This window comes from Pristiophorus japonicus, chromosome 17 (assembly GCF_044704955.1).
Source record: "Pristiophorus japonicus isolate sPriJap1 chromosome 17, sPriJap1.hap1, whole genome shotgun sequence".
Classification (NCBI taxonomy): Eukaryota; Metazoa; Chordata; class Chondrichthyes; family Pristiophoridae; genus Pristiophorus; species Pristiophorus japonicus.
The window spans coordinates 75,000,025-75,024,194 of NC_091993.1; the positions used below are offsets into that span (position 1 = coordinate 75,000,025).

The following is a 24,170-nucleotide window of genomic DNA, read 5'->3' on the forward strand; positions in this document are numbered from 1 at the left end:
TAAAAGTTCACGAGGTAGGTGGTACTATATTAGCATGGATAGAGGATTGACTAACTAACAGAAAACAGAGATTCAGTATGAATGGGTCATTGGCAAACAGTAACTAGTGGGGTGCCGCAGAGATCGATGCTGGGTCCACAACTATTTACAATCTATATTAATGACTTGGATGAAGGGACCGAGTGCAATGTAGCCAAAGTTGGGTGTGAGGAGGACACTCAAAATCTCCAAAAGGAGATAGACAGGCTAAGTGAGTGGGCAAAAATTTGGCAGATGGACTATAATGTGGGAAAATGTGAGGTTATCCACCTTGGCAGAAGCAAAATAGAAAAGCAACTTGTAATTTAAATGGAGAAAAATTGCAGAGTGCTGCATTACAGAGAGACCTGGGGTCCTTGTGCATGAAACACAAAAAGTTAGTACGCAGGTAGAGCAAATAATCAGGAATGTTGACCTTTATTGCAAGAGAGATAGAGTATAAAAGCAGCATCCTGCTACAACTGTACAGGGTATTGGTAAGACCAAACCTAGAGTACTGTGTGCAGTTTTGGTCTCCGTATTTAAGGAGAGATATATTTGCATTGGAGGTTGTTCAGAGAAGGTTCACGAGGTTGATTCCAGAGATGTGTGAGGAGTCAGTCGCGGAGGCGGGAGCTCGGAGCAGCGCGAGTCCGGGGTCGACGAGAGGCCTATAAAGACCAGCGGGAGTCAGGCAGTTCGAGCAGTCAGTCGAGGAGGCGGGAGCTCGGAGCAGCGCGAGTCCGGGGTCGGCGAGAGGCGTACTTGTGCAGCTACAGGGAGAAGGCAAAAAAGAAGTAGAAAGAAACAGAAAGGTGACGTCACAGCCAAGGGGGTAAGTGATTGGCTGGATTGGTGAGTAGTTTTTCTTTTTCTCTTCTATAACAGTCAGTAACTTTTAACATTGTTGTTGCCAATTTAAGTTTATCGAAGGGATAAGTCATGGCAGGGGAGCTCGGTCACGTGATATGCTCCTCCTGTACCATGTGGGAACTCAGGGACACTTCCAGTGTCCCTGACGACTACATCTGCGGGAAGTGTATCCACCTCCAGCTCCTGACGGACCGCATTGCGGAATTGGAGCTGAGGTTGGATTCACTCTGGAGCATCCACGATGCTGAGAACGACGTGAGTAGCACGTGTAGCGAGTTGGTTTTACAGCAGGAGAAGGGTCCACAGCCAGCTAGGGAATGGAAGACCAGCAGGAAGAGTAGTGCATGGAAGGTAGTGCAGGGGTCCCCTGTGGTCATCCCCCTGCAAAACAGATACACTGTTTTGAGTACTGTTGAGGGGGATGACTCATCAGAGGAGGGCAGCAGCAGCCAAGTTCATGGCACCGTGGCTGGCTCTGTTGCACAGGAGGGCAGGAAAAAGAGTGGGAGAGCGATAGTGATAGGGGACTCAATTGTGAGGGGAATAGATAGGCGTTTCTGCGGCCGCAACCGAGACTCCAGGATGGTATGTTGCCTCCCTGGTGCAAGGGTCAAGGATGTCTCGGAGTGGGTGCAGGACATTCTAAAAAGGGAGGGAGAACAGCCAGTTGTCGTGGTGCACATTGGTACCAACGACATAGGTACAAAAAGGGATGAGGTCCTATGAAACGAATTTAAGGAGCTAGGAGCTAAATTAAAAAGTAGGACCTCAAAAGTAGTGCCACGTGCTAGTCAGAGTAGGAATCACAGGATAGCGCAGATGAATATGTGGTTTGAGCAGTAGTGCAGCAGGGAGGGATTCAAATTCCTGGGGCATTGGAACCGGTTCTGGGGGAGGTGGGACCAGTACAAACAGGACGGTCTGCACCTGGGCGGAACCAATATCCTAGGGGGAGTGCTTGCTAGTGCTGTTGGAGAGAAGTTAAACTAATATGGCAGGGGGATGGGAACCAATGCAGGGAGACAGAGGGAAACAAAAAGGAGACAAAAGCAAAAGACAGAAAGGAGATGAGGAAAAGTGGAGGGCAGAGAAATCCAAGGCAAAGAACAAAAAGGGCCACTGTACAGCAAAATTCTAAAAGGACAAAGGGTGTTAAAAAAACAAGCCTGAAGACTTTGTGTCTTAATGCAAGGAGTATCCGTAATAAGGTGGATGAATTAACTGTGCAAATAGATGTTAACAAATATGATGTGATTGGGATTACAGAGACGTGGCTCCAGGATGATCAGGGCTGGGAACTCAACATCCAGGGGTATTCAACATTCAGGAAGGATAGAACAAAAGGAAAAGGAGGTGGGGTAGCATTGCTGGTTAAAGAGGAGATTAATGCAATTGTTAGGAAGGACATTAGCTTGGATGATGTGGAATCTATATGGGTAGAGCTGCAGAACACCAAAGGGCAAAAAACGTTAGTGGGAGTTGTGTACAGATCTCCAAACAGTAGTAGTGATGTTGGTGAGGGCATCAAACAGGAAATTAGGGGTGCATGCAATAAAGGTGCAGCAGTTATAATGGGTGACTTTAATATACACATAGATTGGGCTAACCAAACTGGAAGCAATACGGTGGAGGAGGATTTCCTGGCGTGCATAAGAGGTGGTTTTCTAGACCAATATGTCGAGGAACCAACTAGGGGGGAGGCCATCTTAGACTGGGTGTTGTGTAATGAGAGAGGATTAATTAGCAATCTCATTGTGCGAGGCCCCTTGGGGAAGAGTGACCATAATATGGTGGAATTCTGCATTAGGATGGAGAATGAAACAGTTAATTCAGAGACCATGGTCCAGAACTGAAAGAAGGGTAACTTTGAAGGTATGAGGCGTGAATTGGCTAGGATAGATTGGCGAATGATACTTAAGGGGTTGACTGTGGATGGGCAATGGCAGACATTTAGAGACCGCATGGATGAACTACAACAATTGTACATTCCTGTCTGGCGTAAAAATAAAAAAGGGAAGGTGGCTCAACCGTGGCTATCAAGGGAAATCAGGGATAGTATTAAAGCCAAGGAAGTGGCATACAAATTGGCCAGAAATAGCAGCGAACCCGGGGACTGGGAGAAATTTAGAACTCAGCAGAGGAGGACAAAGGGTTTGATTAGGGCAGGGAAAATCGAGAATGAGAAGAAGCTTGCAGGGAACATTAAGACAGATTGCAAAAGTTTCTATAGATATGTAAAGAGAAAAAGGTTAGTAAAGACAAACGTAGGTCCTTTGCAGTCAGAATCAGGGGAAGTCATAACGGGGAACAAAGAAATGGCAGACCAATTGAACAAGTACTTTGGTTCGGTATTCACTAAGGAGGACACAAACAACCTTCCGGATATAAAAGGGGTCAGAGGGTCTCGTAAGGAGGAGGAACTGAGGGAAATCCTTATTAGTCGGGAAATTGTGTTGGGGAAATTGACGGGATTGAAGGCCGATAAATCCCCAGGGCCTGATGGACTGCATCCCAGAGTACTTAAGGAGGTGGCCTTGGAAATAGCGGATGCATTGACAGTCATTTTCCAACATTCCATTGACTCTGGATCAGTTCCTATCGAGTGGAGGGTAGCCAATGTAACCCCACTTTTTAAAAAAGGAGGGAGAGAGAAAACAGGGAATTATAGACTGGTCAGCCTGACCTCAGTAGTGGGTAAAATGATGGAATCAATTATTAAGGATGTCATAGCAGCGCATTTGGAAAGAAGTGACATGATAGGTCCAAGTCAGCATGGATTTGTGAAAGGGAAATCATGCTTGACAAATCTTCTGGAATTTTTTGAGGATGTTTCCAGTAGAGTGGACAAGGAGAACCAGTTGATGTGGTATATTTGGACTTTCAGAAGGCTTTCGACAAGGTCTCACACAAGAGATTAATGTGCAAAGTTAAAGCACATGGGATTGGGGGTAGTGTGCTGACATGGATTGAGAACTGGTTGTCAGACAGGAAGCAAAGACTAGGAGTAAATGGATACTTTTCAGAATGGCAGGCAGTGACTAGTGGGGTACCGCAAGGTTCTGTGCTGGGGCCCCAGCTGTTTACACTGTACATTAATAATTTAGACGAGGGGATTAAATGTAGTATCTCCAAATTTGTGGATGACACTAAGTTGGGTGGCAGTGTGAGCTGCGAGGAGGATGCTATGAGGCTGCAGAGCGACTTGGATAGGTTAGGTGAGTGGGCAAATGCATGGCAGATGAAGTATAATGTGGATAAATGTGAGGTTATCCACTTTGGTGGTAAAAACAGAGAGACAGACTATTATCTGAATGGTGACAGATTAGGAAAAGGGGAGGTGCAATGAGACCTGGGTGTCATGGTACATCAGTCATTGAAGGTTGGCATGCAGGTACAGCAGGCGGTTAAGAAAGCAAATGGCATGTTGGCCTTCATAGGGGATTTGAGTACAGGGTCAGGGAGGTGTTGCTACAGTTGTACAGGGCCTTGGTGAGGCCACACCTGGCGTATTGTGTACAGTTTTGGTCTCCTAACTTGAGGAAGGACATTCTTGCTATTGAGGGAGTGCAGCGAAGGTTCACCAGACTGATTCCCGGGATGGTGGGACTGACCTATCAAGAAAGACTGGATCAACTGGGCTTGTATTCACTGGAGTTCAGAAGAATGAGAGAGGACCTCATAGAAACGTTTAAAATTCTAACGGGTTTAGACAGGTTAGATGCAGGAAGAATGTTCCCAATGTTGGGGAAGTCCAGAACCAGGGGTCACAGTCTAAGGATAAGGGGTAAGTCATTTAGGACCGAGATGAGGAGAAACTTCTTCACCCAGAGAGTGGTGAACCTGTGGAATTCTCTACCACAGAAAGTTGTTGAGGCCAATTCACTAAATATATTCAAAAGGGAGTTAGATGAAGTCTCCTTACTACTAGGGGATCAAGGGGTATGGTGAGAAAGCAGGAAGGGGGTACTGAAGTTGCATGTTCAGCCATGAACTCATTGAATGGTGGTGCAGGCTAGAAGGGCCGAATGGCCTACTCCTGCACCTATTTTCTTTGTCTCTATGTTTCTATGAGGGGGTTGTCTTATGAGGATAGGTCGAGTAGTGTTGTGTCCCCGTAGGTAACTGACAAACTGAGCCAGGAGAAATGTAACTTAACTTAACTGTGCTTTTATACAACCTAAAATGGTGTCCCCAAACCGGCATGAACCAGCATGAGTACAGCAACTCTAAATAGCTCCCGCTGGGTCCTAATGCCCGTCCATTGAGCTGTAACAAATAAATAGTGTGTGAACACAAAATATTTCCCCACTTTTTAAAACCAGTCTATGTGCAGTCAAAGTCTTTGAGATAGCCAGGTCGTGTTCTGATAAGCTAAGACCGGCGTGGAGCTTGCGGTGTTTGATCGAGATTTTCGGTTCGGAAACAGAACGCTGTCTCTATCCCATTCTGTTGGCGTTCCGAAATTGGTTATTTTTGTGCTAAGTTTGGCTGGGGGTGTGAGAATGTCCAGTAGCCAGCGAAGATTCTGCTCAATCATGAGCTCAGCGGGTGTCTTCCCTGTTAGCGAGTGCTTTGTTGAACGGTATGTGCGGAGAATGGTTTGAATCGCTTCATCGAATGTTTGGCCTGCTGCGAGGCTTTCAAACCCTCTTTGATAACGCGGTTAAATCGCTTAACACCTCCGTTGCTTTGAGGATTGTACCGAGCAGTAAGACAATGCTCGCTAGCATGGCGACTGAGGAAATCGGCGAACTGGTGGTCCATTGTCAGTGATTATGACCTCTGGGAGGCCCCACTTCGTGAACATACACTGCAGAATAGTGACGATCATTGATGAGGTCACTGAACTTGTTGTAATGATTTCTGGCCATTTGGAATGTAGGTCATGTACTACAACAAGGAAATGCGGTGCTGCGGGGCTGCTTCAACTGGACCGAAGATATCCAACTGAAGTTGTTACCATGGTTTTTGTGGCCATGCAATGGGCTTCATTGGCACTGGTCGGATTTTTGTGGCCTTTTCGCTCAGACTGCATACTTCGCAGTGCGAGACAAACTCCTCGATGCGAGTGTCAATCCCAGGCCACCATATCGAATCATGACATCTCTGCTTCATGTGGACAATGCCAGCGTGTCCATCGTGTGCCAATGAGAGAATGTGCTGTTGAAGCGACTTGGGAATTACTGCTGTATTACCATGAGCTAGGCAACCATCGTTCCAAATGGAAAATTCATCCCAAAGTTTATGGAATGTTTTCAGCTCTTCCGGTATTTGCTTAGGCCACTCAGTCTAGAGGAAGTGGCATATGTGCTGGAGCGTAGCATCACTCTGTGATTCGGTTTTGCGTTCGTCGCTGGAGACAATGTTCTGATGGACTGAGTGATGATATGTATCCTGATCTGTGAATAATTCAGCACCAGGGTCTGAAACAGGTGTCGAGTGGCTGAGCATGTCAGCTACGTGGTTGCGACTGCCAGCGATGTACTGTACGTCAAAGTTATACTGATGAAGGCAATCTGACCATCGGCTGATTTGTAGTGGTCTGTGCCCAGATCCCATTATAGAGAGTAACGTAGTTAGCGCTTGGTGATCCGTAAAGAGGGTAAATTTTCTGCCATAGAGGTAGATGTGCCAGTGTTCATATGCATAGATGCAAGCGAGTGCTTCGCGTTCCCCTGTAGAGTATTTATGTTCTGCAGATGAGAGACGAAGGCTACTGGGCGTTCCAAGCCGTCAATCCATTGTGAGAGCACAGCACCCATGGCAGTGCTTGATGCATCTGTGGTGACATACGTAGTGGCTTTCAGATCAAAGTGCACGAGATAGGAGGGGATGTGATTTTCTCCTTAAGCGTGGTGAATGCCTGAGCCTGGGAATCTGTCCATTCCCAAGGGACGTCCTTGCACAGCAACTTGTGAAGTGGTTCAGCAATGTGCCCGTAGTGCGGGACAAACTTCAGATAGAAGCTGCAAGTGCCGAGGAATGAAGAAAGTTCTTTGACATTGGTAGCCTCCTGCATTTGCTGGATCACGTCAATGTTGTCAAGCATTGGCTTGACACCTTGTGCTGTGACTCTGTAGTCCAGAAAGTTTATTTCTCCAGCAGCGAATGTACACTTATCGGCATTAAGTATAATGTTAGGTGTGGCAAGTATAGCCATAACTGCGTGAAATCGCTGGTCATATTCTTCCATTGTCCATCTATGGATGACAATATCGTCAAGCAGATTGAGGGTTTCTCTATGCCTGCTAGCATAGTAGTGACAATCTTCTGAAATGCATTTGGTGCAGAAGATAGTCCATAGAGCATGCGTCGATACTGATACAGATCATCATGCGTTGTGAATGCCGTGAGTGGTTTGCTGTCCTCCACTAGGGGTATTTGCAGGTAACTGCGATGCATGTCGAGTTTCGTAAAGACTATTGAGCCGTGGAATTCTGAAGACAGTTCATCGATGGTAGGAAGAGGGTACTTGTCGGGCATGATGGCCTTGTTAACCTCTTTCAGGTCGATGCATAGGCAGATCTCCCCATTTTTATACCAAGCAATGACTAAGCTCGAGATCTAGGGTGAGGAGTCGATGCTCTCAATGATTCCCTGAGATTCAAGTCGTGTTAATTCCGCGGATACTTGGTCGCGAACCGTGAATGGGAGACAGCGAAGTCGCTGCGTAACCGGTTTGACAGAAGGGTCAACGCGGGGATGATGACAGAATTTTGTTGTCATTCCAAACCCTATGAAGATTGAGGGATAACACTTGTCAAAGTCCACCGTGTACACAGGTGTGTCAGTTGGGTTGTAAACTCTGGGCCCAAGCTTGTCAAAGAGGTCAATACCCATGAGGCTTCATCCCTTCGCAACATGAAATGAAAAGTTCTCCAATGTTATGTCCTTGTGGTATATCGGGACAGATATGACCCCAAGTACCTCGATTTTGGAATCGGAGTATGTATGTAGAGTGGAAGTTGCAGGCTGTAGTTGACAGTGCGTGAAGTCGGTTTTGTACACAGTCTCGGAGACTTTGGCTCCAAGGTCAATGAGGAGAAAGTAGGGCGTGCCATCAATGTTTACCTCACAGTCCTTGAATTTGTCCGAACCGATGTGTGAAATGTCACTAACGGTGTCAACCATACTGGGTTTATCACTATCAGGGTTGTCCACATGTCGAATATGCTGTAATGAGTGACAGACACTCGCAAAATGGTTCATTTTACCAAATGCAGAGCATTTCTTCCCACGTACAGGGCAGTTAGGACTCTTTGCTGAATGTGATTTGTCCCCACAATTAAAGCAGTGGAAGTTAGGCCCGCGATCCGTAGTGGGTGGCTTATTACTAGCCCTGGGTCTCTGCTGTGATTTCCACTTTGGATGAATGCCTTGCACACGGGCTGTAGCTGCAGTCTGCTGCACAGGGGGAGCAGGGGATCTGATCGCTTTGAAATCGGAAAGCGATGATTCAATATGGAAGGCAAAATTACTTGCTTTGTCCAATGTCATTTTGTCATCCTCCATTAGCAAGCGTTCCCGAATGTGGGCAATCGTTGTTTTCTCAATAATTTGATCCCTAATCATTTCCTCTGTGAGTGCTCCAAAGTTACATGTAGCGATCAGTTCAGTTAATGAAATGATGTACTGTTTGATTGGTTCACCATTTCCTTGCCCCCTTTTACGAAATTGGTATCTTTCCATCACGATATTTTTCTTTGACCCAAAATAGTTCTCTCGGGCACTAACCATTTTGTCGTTGGACTCCGTGTCTTCGATTTGGCCAAAGATGCATTGGCCTTTGGTGTTGAGGCAGTGGATAAGTATTGCACGGCGGTGAGCTGGTGTTACGTTGTCGCTGTCTAACCCACTCACCGTGATGTATGTAGAAAAACTTTTTATCCATCTCGGCCACGGAATTGGAGGGTCCCCGGGTGTGGAGAGGAAAGGCAGGAGGGGTGGGGGGGGAGGAGAGGTTTATTTGAATCATCCTCGTCGCCAAATTATGTTGTGTACATAAATAACTTACAAACTGAGCCAAGAGAAATGTAACTTAACTTAACTGTGCTTTTATACTGAACTGGCATGAACCAGCATGAGTACAGCAACTGTGAATAGCTCCCGCAGTGTCCTAATGCCCATCCAGTGAGTTGTAACAAATAAATAGAGTATGAACACAAAAAGTAGGTTGGGCCTATACTAATTGGGGTTCAGAAGAATGAGAGGTGATTTTATCGAAATATATAAGATAATGAGTGGAGTGGGCTCGACAAGGTGGATGCAGAGAGGATATTTCCACTCAAAGGGGAACTAAAACTAGGGGACATAGTCTCAGAATAAGGGGCCGCCCATTTAAAACTGAGATGAGGAGGAATTTCTTCTCACAGAGGGTTGTAAATCTGTAGAATTCTCTGCCCCAGAGAGCTGTGGAGGCTGGGTCATTGAATATATTTAAAGTGGAGATAGACAGTATTTTGAGTGAAAAGGGAATAAAGGGTTATGGGGAGTGGTAGGGAAGTGGAGCTGAGCCCATGATCAGATCAGCCATTATCTTATTAAATGGCGGAGCAGGCTCGAGGGGCCAGGTGGCCTACTCCTGCTCCTATTTCCTATGTTCTTATGAATCTGGCCCACTTACATTGCGAGGAGACTTCTTCAGCAGCAGCAGTTACAGACAGGAATGGTAGCCTTCCTTTCTGACTGCTGTACCTTCCTAAATGACTGGGAAGGGTGCAAGGCACTAGCCAGCACATGGCCAGATTATTGGGGGCTGTTTCTGTTCCTGCTCCAGTGCTCCTAATGTAAGGGAAGAATTTTGGGGGTCAAACTTAGTGTAGGCCCATTAGCATTCAACCGGCAAGTCCAAGGCCGAGCCAAAACTGGGTTTTTGGCCCCATCAATATTTGTAGAGCACAATTGTCAGACTGCTTTCCTCGACAGCAGCGGCCTGAAGATAAGTCCTGGGCGAGGGTTCGGTATAGGCAACGGGGGAAGGTGGGGAGGGGGAGGTGGTGGGGGTGTTGGGGGTGGGGTGCGGGTAGGGGTGGGGGTGGGAGTGGGATTGGGGTGGGGGTAGAGGTGCAGGTGGGGTGAAGATGGGGTGGGGGTGGGATGTGGGTGGAATGGGGTGAGAGTGGGGTGGGGGTGGGAGTGAGGGTTGGGTGAGGGTTGGGTATGGGGGAGGGGTGGGTGTGGGTGTGGGGTGGGGGTGGGGTAGGTTGGGGGTGGGGTGGGGTGAGGGTGAGGGTGGGCTGGGGTAGGGTAATGGTTGGGGGCCCCGATTGCAGTGACTGGATTCGGGGGGGCGGTGGGCATTCTTGGAAGGTTTTTGTAAAACTTTGCTTTAAAGGGTGGGGCAGGCACAATGTCTGCCCCACTCATTGCTGCCCAGTTTGTGTGAGGGGAACTAAAACAGGTGTTAGGCCCCTCATTTACATAGTTAAGGGACCTAACGCCTGTTCTAGGCAGCTGCCAAGAATGCGTTAAAAATGACTCATTCTCTGGTCGGACTTCTCTCAGGCGTCCTTGGGGTGCAAAACTTCGGTTCCCAAAATTGGTCCTTGTGCCCGTTTTATGCCCATAAAATTGCTGCAATGAAGTCCAATTTCACTCCTTATAGTCTTTCTGCAAGATGCTAAATTTTCACTCTGTCCCTTTGCTCCCAGAATTCATCTTGATCTACTGCCATGGAGACTGAATGAACATCGTCTGCACATCACTCAGCATGGTAATAAAACAGCCATCATCATCATAAGCAGTCCCTCGGAATCGAGGAAGACCTGCTTCCACTCTAAAAATGAGTTCTCAGGTGACTGAACAGTCCAATACGGGAATTACAGTCTCTGTAACAGGTGGGGCAGACAGTGGTTGGAGGAAAGGGTGGGTGGGGAGTCTGGTTTGCCACACGCTCCTTCCGCTGCCTGCGTTTGATTTCTGCATGCTCTCGGCGACAACTCGCGAGGTGCTCAGCGCCCTCCCGGATGCTCTTCCTCCACTTAGGGCAGTCTTGGGCCAGGGACTCCCCGGTGTCAGTGGGGATGTTGCACTTTATCAAGGAGGCTTTGAGGGTGTCCTTGAAATGTTTCCTCTGCCCACCTGGGGCTCGCTTGCTGTGTAGGAATTCCAAGTAGAGCGCTTGCTCAGGGAGTCTCGTGTCGGGCATGCGGACGATGTGGCCCGCCCAATGGAGCTAATCAAGCGTGGTCAGTGCTTCGATGCTGGGGATGTTGGCCTGAATGAGAACACTGACGTTGATGTGTCTGTCTCCCCAGGAAAACAACCAACAATACTGGATTAGGTGTGAGTGGGAAAATTCAGTGAAGTTGCACTCCTGGACCAGGGCTTCGCTAGATGGGAGCATGAATCAGAGTTAAGAGTGCACCCCACTACATTTATTTTATAGTTTATAGGGCCTACCACAACCTCAGGATGTCCCAAAACGCTATACAACCAACAAAGTATTTGCAAAATGTGATTACTGCTGTAATGTGGCAGCCAATTTGCACACTGCAAGGTCCAGAGATAAATGATCAGATGGTCTGTTTTAGTGATGTTGTTCGAGGGATAAATATTGAGCAAGACAAGAGAACTCCACTGTTCTTCTTCATAAAGTAGCATGGGATCTTATATATCTACCTCAGAGAGCAGATAGAGCCTTGGTTTAACATCTCATCTGAAAGACAGTACTTCCAACAGTGCAACATTCCTTCAATACTACATTAAAATGTCAGCCTAGATTATGTACTGGAGTGTGGCTTAAACTTAAGGCCTTTTGACTCAGATAAAAGTTCTACCAGTGAGCCAAGGCTGACTCCCTGTGTATGCACCACTCTGGGATATCCTTGTCCAGAAACAGTTACCACAGTTTTGAGGTTAGGTAGGTCATGCATATTTAATATAAACTCAGTCATTCCCCAGATACGTAATTAACCCAACAGCCCAAGGCCCTGAGTTGTGAAAGGATTATTTGTAAATGATTGCATAAATTTTTCTTTCCCACTTTGAGATTTGCTCAGGAAATTAGTTTGCTGCCACCTGGGATGAGAAGTAAGCATTCTCAATTAACGTCTTCTTTGTATGTTGTTTATTCAGTTGTTCAAATAAATTCACCTGTGGATTAGAGAAATTATTCCCAGGAAATTATTTAGCTAAGGGTGAATACAAATCTGATTGTGTAACACTGGTGGGTTTTGGGGAATTACTGTGAAATTACTGTGTGCTTTAATTTATGTATATATTATTATTAATAACAATAATAATAACTTTTATTTATATAGTGCCTTTAACAAAGTAAAACGTCCCAAGGCACTTCATAACAATTTTACAACACGTTAGATATTGACCACTGAGGGAAAGAGAGAAAATGCGTGAGAAGGAATGTAAAATGAGGTTAACGGCTCGGGTCCGAAGCGACAGCCAAAATGCGCACGCAGATAGACACAGGCAAAAAAAACGAAAAAAAAAATTCAAATGACATTGTATAAAAGAATATTAATATAATAGTTCAAACACCAAGTGCTGGAAATTCGATTTGAGGCGCTAATGGCGGCAGGACGGTAAATTTTGCGCCGGGAAATGATTTGCGTTTGCAGCTACAAAATTTATTAGCTGGGCCCTGCGTGTGGAGCGGAGTGCTAAGGGAGGCGTTCCACACCTCTCATAGAGTGCTAGGCCGGCTGAGCAATGGAAAATCCATTGCTAAAGATCCGGCCTAAGTGAGGCTTCCCTGGAAAAAAAATCTCCAAAAATACCACAGAAAACATTCCCAGTGCCTTGCTCACCCCACATAAGCATAAATTGCAACAATAATTTTGTTTCAAAACAATACAATCACACTTACCTCATATAGTCATTCCTTCCCTCACTGCCGCCGGATCAGCTCGGACCGCCCGCTTTCCCAGGCGGTCCCACTAGGGGGCGCTACGGGTCCCGCTGCAATCAAATTGCAGAATGGTGTCGCAAGCGGGGGCATTGCACACCGGCTCGCCTCTCCGGGCGGTACTGCTCTGCACCACCAGTACCAGCATGCTGAATATGCTGGGCGGCACAAATGCCGACACTCGTGGCCCCGACCCCTTTAATGCCCCAGATCCAGCCCTTCCTAGGGGTGCTAAGTCACCACATTCCTACTCCCTAGACATTTGTATTTCTACATCCAACTCACTTATAACTGATTGCAACAATTATAACGATCTCAGCAATGTTTTTACCCAGAGGCTTTAGTGAAGCTTATTTCGAGCCAGCCGTGTTTGATTCCAAGTTGAAACAATTACTCTTGCTTCATATAGATGTTAATGAGGCCAGATTTGGACATGGTGTGCAGTTTTGTGCACCCTATCTTCAAAACAATACTGGTGCATTGGTGCTGATATTTTTGTTCAGTGAAGATCAACATGGATGCTCCTGATATTCGAGTCTTTATGTTGTATTCACTGGAGTTCAGAAGAATGAGAGGGGACCTCATAGAAACATTTAAAATTCTGACGGGTTTAGACAGGTTAGATGCAGGAAGAATGTTCCCAATGTTGGGGAAGTCCAGAACCAGGGGTCACAGTCTGAGGATAAGGGGTAAGCCATTTAGGACCGAGATGAGGAGAAACTTCTTCACCCAGAGAGTGGTGAACCTGTGGAATTCTCTACCACAGAAAGTAGTTGAGGCCAATTCAAAAGGGAGTTAGATGAAGTCCTTACTACTCGGGGGATCAAGGGTTATGGCGAGAAAGCAGGAAGGGGGTACTGAAGTTTCATGTTCAGCCATGAACTCATTGAATGGCGGTGCAGGCTAGAAGGGCTGAATGGCTTGCTCCTGCACCTATTTTCTATGTTTCTATGTTTTCTATGTTTCTATACGAACAATGACGGACAGGAAGCGACCCACAGGTCCATCCAGCCTGTCTCACACAATTGTGATGCCTTGCCCAGCACAATATGTGGAACTTACTTGAAACATCTTGAACTAAATTGTCACTCCATTGTCACACTCCGCCTGACAGGTTAAGCTGCGACAAGGTATAGATTTAAGCTTTTTCCAATTATTTTATGATATCCTTTCAGTGAACTGCACAACCATGGCTCGTATAGTCGTGATGGAAGTGGTGCTAACCCCTGTTGCCAGACCATCAGCCTGATATAATATGCAGAATTTCTTATGAAGGAAACTTAATTTGTTTTTGATGCCTGTGCAAATGAAATGAGCCAAAAATATTAAGTGTTTGAAAGCATAGGTTTGTACAATTAATTGACTTCATTTCAAACTAATACAAACGCGGTCTCCTTTGTAAAGCACGATTCCATTTCGTGAATAAATAATTAGGGAACTGTTATTTCCATCGGAAGATTCTTGCATTTAGATCTCATTTCCTCACACTCCTCAGTCCCAATGTCTGTAATTATTAAGTCAATCTTTTGCAAACACATTGAACACCAGGCATTTCAAAACTAACGATGACCCTTCTTCACTGAGTGTTGGCGGAGGGGACTGGGCCCAAGTTGCCTGGTGATGAATAGTTGAGGCATTATCTGTATTCCCTGTCACTCAAAGAAGGGACACTGCTTTCCCTTTGCACTATGGGACAGCACTGGGGACATTTCAGCTGTGGATCATTTAGATTGATATAAATTCTCAATATTACAATTGTTGTGGCTATAGTAGTTATGATCAATTGGAAGGGCAGTGTCAAAAATGATTCAGAATCTTTTCACAACAGCATAATCTTTATAAAGTACAGTCCCCACCAACTATAGCAGGTGCCTTTGTATTAATGGGAATTGCCCGCTATATATGCTGGATGGTAAAACCATTATAGGTGATGAATTAACTCGTAACAGTTAACATTGCAAACAGCTGATGGTGACTTCGGGCAGCTGCAATCAGCTGTTCGCACTGTCAAAGTGGATAACCTCACATTTTCCAACATTGTACTCCATCTGCCAAATTTTTGCCTGCCCACTCATTTAGCCTGTCTATATCCCCTTGCAGATTTTTTGTGTCCTCACAATTTGTTTTCCCATCCATCTTTGTATCATCAGCAAACTTGGCTACATTACACTCGTCTTGGTTTATCCTTGCCACTGGACCAAGACCTAGCTCTGTCAAGCCATGTGGTGGCTGGTGTGCAACGGCCACCACATGTTAAAAAAATCCACGTACAGGCATCTTCCACCCTTCAACATGTAGTTTGGGATCTGGAATGTCAGGTCCTTCATTGAAACACCTGTGTACTCATCCCGCCTAAGAAGAAGAAGACCTCGTCTGTAAAGCTGAGGCTGGAGGAGAGATGCCATTCTTTCAGCTGATCAGTTGACAGCTTCAAATGTCAAGTCATAGCCCCCAGCTGAATCAGATATCTTCCCTTAGCCACTATCTACTCTAAACTGCATTTCCACCACAGATTCAGAACGCTGCAAGTCGTTACACAAGTCTCCATCCAGTCTGACCTTATTACCTCTCCCACCTTTGACAGATTGCTTCTGTCATCTCTACTTCACCTGCCATTGATTACATCAGCATCAGTGCCCTTGAAACCATCTCACCTTGATCCTCAGAATCCCATCACCATCAGTGCCAACACCAGCAGCACCAGCAGCAATACCAACCTTCTCCGCAATCACCTGATGCTGCACAGGACAGAGCGCATCAGCGCCCGACCACATTGCTGCCTTGGAGGCCAGGCATGGTCTCACCATGGCCAGATTTACTTCACTTGATGCTGTACATCCTGGCTGCCATATGATGCGCCAGATTGGCACCACCCCACACCAACGCCATAAAGCATCCCTACAATGCCCAAGCCATTCTTTTCACACTCATCACCATTGCGGGGGGTACCGTTATGTCTCACCATTCACTGCAACTCACTAAGCCACTTCCAAAGGTGCACACAAATCTGTCCAGAATGCAGTGTTGAAAATAAAGATTTCAATGTTTGACTGCACATTAACAGAAACGTCACTTGAACATTGGCTAAATACACAAGTGCCTACACTTATGTGTTGCCAGTTGGTATGATCGTTTTAGGATGAGAGTGAGTGTGAGAAGTGGCTAATGTGATGGGGATGTGATAATGTAGACAGATAGAGAGGGACAGGTGGAGGTGCAAGGTATGGTGTGAGTAGCGATGTGCAGGGCTAGAGTAGGGAAGGCAAAGTGATGGGGATCTCATGAGTGGCACAGCAGGATGAGGTTGAATGTGGTTTTGCAGTAATGTTTCGTGTTCGACCGAGATCTTTGAAACATTTATGCCACTGCTGCCATGTCCTTCTCTGCTTGTGTCCTCCTGTGCAATGTGCAACCAGGCATGGTTGATCTTCTGGGGGAGGTCTCTTCCACCCACTGGAAGGGTAGAAAACCTCCCTGCGTGTCTATAAGCATATGGAGGGAGTCATGGGAGAGCCTGGGTGCAGCTGTGCATCTTTGAGCAGTATTTGTCAGTGTTTGCAGCACCTCAATGCTGTAGAACTCTGACAGCACAACTGTCAAAATAAATTTGGGCATTGTCCCTTTAAGGATGCATCATCAAATGACATCATCAGACCCGGTTCCTTCAATTGGCCAGCAAACACGCTGGCAACAGTAAACAAGAGCTTCTGAGCTAGGAAAGTGAGCAGCTGTGAGATGGGAGCTTTTATAGCACATTCCCAGCTGTCAAGTAATGAGATGATTCCATGGCCATTCAACTCCTGCCCTGCTTACCTGACATAATTCCCGAGCAGTGAGGGCTCCATGGGCGACCGGGTAAGCCCTGAAGATGAGCTGAAAATAGTTCTTAATCCTCTGAATAGTGGCCTGAATAGCCTCCCCCGCCGCTGCTTGTTGGGTCTGCTCAGCGCTGACAGACCCAGCATTTGGGAAAGGCGTGTGGTGGCGGGTTGACAGCGGGGTATAGACCCGTTAAAATAAAAACTTTTTCCCCCCGACCCGCCACTAATCATGCCAGCTGATCCCCCACAAAATTCCCCCCAAAATCCTGTGTCTCTCTACAGATGCTGCCTGACCTGCCGAGTATTTTCTGTTTTTATTTCAGATTTCCAGCATCCCCAGTATTATGCTTTTGTCTCATTATTTTTAACCTATTTTAAGGTCTTTAGTAATTGAAGACTAAATAAAAAGGCATACATTTATTAATATTTTACAATGCATTTACAGCAGCAGTGACGTCTCTACTGATAGATCTCCATCGTCAATGGGCATTACTGTGGTCTATATCAAATCAGTGGTCTACTTGCCACATTGTCAGATACTGATAGTTAAAGCAATGTCTTTGAATTACACACTTAAACTGATTTAAAACATTGGGCAAGCTTTTGAAGCGGTTGATTGGCTGTCATCAACAATGATTACATCATTAAACAGGTACTAACGCCATTAATTATTAGACTTAACTTTCTGTGGCGAGTTTAATGGGCAATTAATGTACAAATACAGCAACTTCATGATAATCACAGGGAGGTTAAGGGGGAGATGCCATTTTCACAAAGTTAACGGTGGAGCATCGCAAATCATCCAGCAACGTGTGGCAATTTGTAATTCACGGGCTATCTCATCCTCGCTACAAGGTATTGGACAATTTTTGCATTAATAACATTTCGTTCAGCCGACATTAATTTTCAGCAACATCTGGACGATTAACATTTACTGAAGTAAAGAAACATTTATAAATCTTCATATATTATTACATAGGCCACTGGTCTGAACTCCACTTTCATAGAACCATATGGCTAGAAATTCGTTTGCCCCCGAAAAAGGCGCAGGGATCGCGATGCGGAATCAACCCCCATCCATTCAAATTAATGCAGGCAGTGTGCTAACGTTGTGCTTCCTGTTGATTAACATGATTGTGCTGTTCAACCCAGCGCTGAACACGTTACTCAGTGGCTGAACGCTCAGCAGGGGACCCAAGTTTGTACAAGGCTAGCACCAATTAAAGCTAGTCCTTACTTAATAAAGGCAGTCTGCACCTCTTAAAGGGGAGGTGCATTCTTCCTGCAGCAGCTGATTCAACTGGCTGGGCAGCAGAGTCTGAGCAGCAAAAAGTACTACAGATGTCACAACAGGGGAGAGAGCATGCTCCAAGGTTCTCGGATGCAACACTTGGAGGCCTTGTTGCAGGAGATTAACACAGGAGAGAGGTCCTGTTTCCACAGGAGGCCAGGAGACCCTCCAGGCAAATGCGGAAAAAGCAATGGGAGCAGATAGCCATTGTATTCAATGCCAGCAATGTAGACCTGAGGACGTAGACACAGTGACCTCACGCAAGTGGTCAAGGTCAGTGAATTCATCTACAAATGCCATATCCCGCCATCTCTATCACTAGCCTCACAAACTGCTCAATGCACCACACCCCCATCACTTACCTACCAACAATCTCTACCAAACACGGCTCACACCTCACATTCATAGCTTCACCTCACCCTCACACACTTACCACTGCTGCAAGTCTCACACACACATTCACAGCTTGCACACGCTGTCAGCTATTTTCAACCATGACAGGCATATCACCCAAACACATTGCCCCACACTCACTGACACACATCTCTTTCTCTTGCAGGACAAGGTGGCACACACCAGAGCCAGCAGAACCTAACCTGCGGGGGAGAGGCTCGTCTGCATAACCTTATCCCGATGGAGGGAACAGTGCTGGCCATTAGTGGGAGGGCCATCGTTGAGCCTGTGGCTCATGGCAGGGCTGAAACAATACAAGATGTATCCTCATACATAATCCTCCTTCTCACATCCCACTTCCCCCTCATCCCACAATATCTTCTGATTTGCAAGCCGCACATGATGTAAGCATGCATCTCTTGCTTTCCCCTCTTCCCCTCACCATAACCTTAACCTTGTGCCTTTCCCCTTTCAGATAGCCAATAACTGCCACATGGGTGGCACAGATGGAGGAGCAACAAGACAGTGTGGATGAAGACATAGTACCATCACTTGATTTGACACGAGCTGCCACCAGTTCAGCTACTGACATCCCTCGTGTTATGTATGTAAACTTTACTAGTGTGTAAGACTTGCCACCAGGGGGCGCAGCTGTGGGAGACCCAAGGGTCACCTGCACACACTGGGCAAGCAGGTATAAAAGGCAGTCTACCATGCTGCTTCCTCACTTTGGAGTTACATTAAAGAGACCAATGTCACAACAGTTTGAGCTGAGAGCATACAGTCTTGTGGAGTTATTCTGAACATAACAATTGGTGACGAGTAATAGATCACAAACTTTCATGCGGTTATGGCTGCCATTGGTATTCTTGAGAGATTTGTTGAGGGTGATGATTGGGATGCCTTCATTGAGCGTCTTGACCAGTACCTCATGGCCAACGAGCTGGATACGGAAGAGACTGCGGTGAAGCACAGGGTGATTCTTCTCACCATTTGTGGATCCACGATATATGGCCTCATCAAAAATCTGCTGGCACCGACAAAACCAACGGAGAAGACATATGCAGGGTTGTGCACGCTGGTTTGGGAACACCTCAAGCCACAGGAGAGCATCTTAATGGTCAGGTATCGCTTTTACACATACGATCGCTCCGAGGGACAGAACGTGGCGAGCTATGTCGCCGACCTAAGATGCCTTGCGGGACCGTGCGTATTTGCTTGATTTTTGGGGATAATGTTGCGGGACTTTTTCGTGCTTGGAATCGGCCGCAAGGTCATTCTTCGCAAACTGCTGTCTGCCGAATCCCTAGATCTGAGCAAGGGCATCACGATAGCCCAGGGTTTCATGTCCACGAACGATAACACTAAACAGATATCTTTGCAGCTTCGAAGCTCTGTGCATAAAATAACGCCTTCAGCAGGCAGGGCCTACACGCTTGCAGAGGCCAGACCTAGGATAACTCAGAGTCCGCTATGGGCGTGAATGCGAATCCATTAACACCATGTTGGCGCTGCGGTGGTAATCATCGGGCCCATCAATGTCGATTCAAGCACTACGTGTGCAAAGGCTGCGGAATAATGGGGCACCTCCAGCGACTGTGCAAATGTGCTGTGACTCACCACGTGGCAGAGTCGGCAGAAGATGACTGATCCGGCATGGATCACGCTGAAGGAGTAAGAGAGGCAACTTAACCCGAGGCTGAAGAGGAAGTATATAGGGTAACATATCTTCACCACCAAAATCCCTCCGATAATGTTGAAAGTCAAATTAAACTGCATTCCAGTTTCCATGGAATTGGACACGGGGATGAGTCAGTCAATTATGAGCCAGAAGGCTTTTGAGAAACTGTGGGACAACAAGGCACAAAGGCCAAAACGAAGCCCGATTCACACCAAGCTGCGCACTTACACCAAAGCGCTCATACCAGTCATTGGCATGTGGCAGTGAAGGTATTGTATGATGGAACTGTGCATGATTTATCACTATGGATTGTACCAGGCGATGGCCCAACGCTGTTCGGCAGAAGCTGGCTTGGAAAGATTCGATGGAACTGGGACGACATCAAAGCACTGTCTTCGGTGGATGATGCCTCGTGCGCCCAAGTGCTAAACAAATTCGCGTCATTATTTGAGCCAGGCATCGGCAACTTCACAGGCGCCAAAGCGCTGATCCATCTAGTCCCTGATGCACGACGCGTTCAACACAAGGCCTGAGCGATTCCATACATGATGCGAGAGAAAGTCGTGATCGTGCTGGACAGACTTCAATGAGGGGGGATCATATTGGCAGTCGAGTTCAACGAGTGGGCCAATCCAATTGTTCCGGTGTTGAAAAGCGATGGGACAGTCAGAATCTGCGGGGACTACAAGGTAACGATTAACTGAGTCTCGTTAGAGGACCAGTACCCACTACCCAAAGTGGATGACCTGTTCGCAACGCTAGCAGGGGGGAAGTCATTCACCAAGCTGGATCTAACCTCTGCTTACATGACACAGGCTAAATTGACGTGCATCAACATGCACAGAGGACTGTTCATATACCACAGATGCCCTTTTGGGATTCGCTCGGCTGCGGCCATCTTCTGAAATCGGTTCCGCACACCACTGTGTTTCAAGATGACATCCTGATCATTGGTCGCAACACCACAGAACACTTGCACAACCTTGAAGAGGTTCTAAAGTGACTGGACAGAGTGGGACTCAGGCTGAAATGCTCCAAGTGTGTTTTCCTGGCGCCAGAGTTCGAATTTCTGGGGAGAAAGATTGCGGTGGACGGCATCAGACCCACGGACTCCAAGACGGAGGCCATCAGGAATGCACCCGACCACAGAATGTGACTGAGCTGCGTTCGTTCCCGGGACTCCTCAACTATTTTGGTAACTTTCTACCGGGGTTGAGCACTTTGCTGGAACCTTTGCATTTATTGCTACGCAAGGGTGACGACTGGGCTTGGGGTAAATCTCAAGAGACAGCCTTTAACAAGGCTAGAAACCTGCTATTTTCTGACAAGTTACTTGTATTGTATGACCTGTGTAAAGGTTTAGTACTAGCTTGCGATGCAGCTTCATACAGGGTCGGTTGTGTGTTACAGCAAGCCAATGTGTCAGGCAAACTGCAACTGGTTGCATGTGCGTCCAGAAGCTTATCCAAGGCTGAAAGAGCCTACAGTATGGTTGAGAATGAAGCATTAACATGCGTATACAGGGTTAAGAAAATGCACCAATACCTATTTGGACTCCGGTTCGAGTTTGAAACCGACCACAAACCGCTCATTTCGCTGTTCCCAGAAAGCAAAGGTATTAACACCAGTGCTTCGTCCCGCATCCAAAGATGGACACTAACATTGTCTGCGTATGACTATGTAATCCGCCATGGACCAGGCACTGAGAACTGTGTAAATGCCCTCAGTCGACTACCATTGCCCACCACCGGGGTGGAAATGGCGCAACCTGCAGACTTGCTTCTTGTAATGGATGCTTTTGAGAGCGAGGGGTCACCCATCACGGCTCGTCAGATCAGGACCTGGACTAGCCAGGACCCTGTGCTATCACTAGTAAAAAGCTGCGTTCGAAATGGGAGCTGGTTGGCAGTTCCCGGGGAAGTGCAAGACGAAATTAAGCCATTTTACCGACACAAGGATGAAATGTCCATCCATTCGGATTGTCTGCTATGGAGGAATCGCATAGTTTTGCCAAAAAAAGGCAGGGAAATGTTTATACGCAACCTACACAATACCCATCCAGGCATAGTCATGATGAAGACTATCACCAGGTCGTACGCTTTGTGGCTCGGCATTGACTCGGAATTGGAGTCATGAGTACACCAATGTAACACTTGCTCACAGTTGAGCAATGCACCAAGGGAGGCCCCACTGAATCTGTGGTCAAGGCCCTCCAAACTGTGGTCCAGGGTCCACATAGACTTTGCTGGTCCCTTTCTAGGAAAGATGTTCCTAGTAGTAGTGGACGCTAAATGGATTGAATGTATAATAATGTCATCATGTACGTCCACTGCCACCATTGAAGGCCTCTGGGCCATGTTCGCCACCCATGGTTTGCCCGGCGTCTTTGTTAGTGACAATGGACAATGCTTCACCAGCTCAGAATTCAACGAATTCATGACTCACAATGGCATCAAGCATGTCAGGTCTGCCCCATTTAAGCCCGCATCCAATGGTCAAGCGGAACGGGCAGTCCAAACTATCAAGCAAAGCTTGAAACGCGTGACGGACGGTTCCCTGCAGACCTGGTTATCTCGGATTCTGCTCAACTACCGGACGCAACCCCACTCGCTTACTGGTGTTCCCCCTGCAGAATTGTTAATGAAGAGAGCACTCAAAACCAGGCTCTCCTTAGTCCACCCGGATCTCAATGATCATGTAGAAACCCGGTGTCACCGGCATAACGTGTACCACGATCACGCGGCTGTATTGCGTGACATTGAGGTTAATGACCCTGTGTTTGTTCTTAATTACGGTCATGGTTCCAAATGGGTTGCTGGCACTGTTTTAGCCAAGGAGGGGAATAGAGTGTTTGTTGTCAAACTTTTGAATGGACAAACGTGCAGAAAGCACTTGGATCAGACCAAACTGCGATTCACTGACAACCAAGAACAGTTTGAAGAGGACATTACCATCATTGATCCACCAACACACACCCAACTAGCAATCGACCTCGCTGTCAACCACGAGGATGAACCCACCATGTCCAACAGTCTGATCAGACCAGCCGTCCTGCAGCACAGCAATGATCCGACCAACTCACCCATGCCAGGACTTCAACTCAGGCGATCAACCCAGGAATATAGAGCCCAGGATCGCCTCAACTTGTAAATAACTTGTATCTAAGACTTTGGGGGGGAATGATGTTATGTATGTAAACTTTACCAATGTGTAAAACTTGCCACCAGGGAGTGCACCTGTAGGAGACCCAAGGGTCACCTGCACATCCCGGGCAAGCAGGTATAAAAAGCAGTCTACCATGCTGCTTCCTCACTCTGGAGTTACATTAAAGAGACCAAGGTCACAACAGTTTGAGCTTACAACACACAGTCTTGTGGAGTTATTCTGAACATAACATCTCGCACTTTAGAGGATAGGTTGGAGGTAGGAATTCATCAGCAAATAACCTAAGTTGGTTGCTGATCCATTTAAGAATCGCTGGGGGGGACGGCCTTGTTGCTGCTAAATGCATGTTCAGCTGTGGGAGCTCACATAAGAACATATGAAATAGGAGCAGGAGTAGGCCATTAAACCCCTCGAGCCTTCTTTGCCATTTAAACGATAATGGCTGATCTGATCATGGATTCAACTCCTCTTCCCTGCCCGCTCTCCATCACCCTTTATTCCCTTATCGCTCAAGAATCTGTCCATCTCCACCTTAAATTTATTCAATGACCCAGCCTCCACAGCTCTCTGAGGCAGAAAATTCCACAGATTTACAACCCTCTGAGAGAAGAAATTCCTCCTTATCTCAGTTTTAAATGGGCGGGCACTTATTCTATGTCCCCTAGTTTTAGTTTCCCCTATGAATAGAAATTTTCTCTCTGCATCTACCTTGTTGAGCCCCCTCATTATCTTATATGTTTCGATAAGATCACCACTCATTCTTCTGAACTCCAATGAGTATAGGCCCAACCTACTCAACCTAGCTTCATAAGTCAACCCCCTCATCTCCAGAATCTACCTCGTGAACTTTCTCTGAACAGTCTCCAATGCAAATATGTCCTTCCTTAAATACAGAAACCAAAACTGTACGCATTACTCCAGGTGTGGCCTCACCAATACCCTGTACAGTTGTAGGAGGACTTCTCTGATTTTATACTCTATCCTCCTTGCAATAAAGGCCACCATTCCATTTGCCTTTGCAGATTTTTTGTGTCCTCCTCAAAATTTGCTTTCCCACCCATCTTT

At 46.6% G+C, this 24,170-nt stretch overlaps 1 long non-coding RNA gene across 2 annotated transcripts in view; it reads right to left on the minus strand.

The window, feature by feature from the left end:
* Positions 1 to 469: 469 nt before the first annotated feature.
* Positions 470 to 24,170, minus strand: part of LOC139228208 (uncharacterized) — a 90,340-nt gene continuing 66,639 nt past the window's right edge. The window contains exon 3 of one of the 2 annotated variants that reach the window (XR_011587525.1): positions 470 to 791. This is a non-coding gene — a long non-coding RNA (uncharacterized lncRNA). Of the gene's footprint in view, positions 792 to 11,875; positions 11,986 to 24,170 lie in introns of those variants that run through there. The other variant, XR_011587526.1, reaches the window with a different exon arrangement.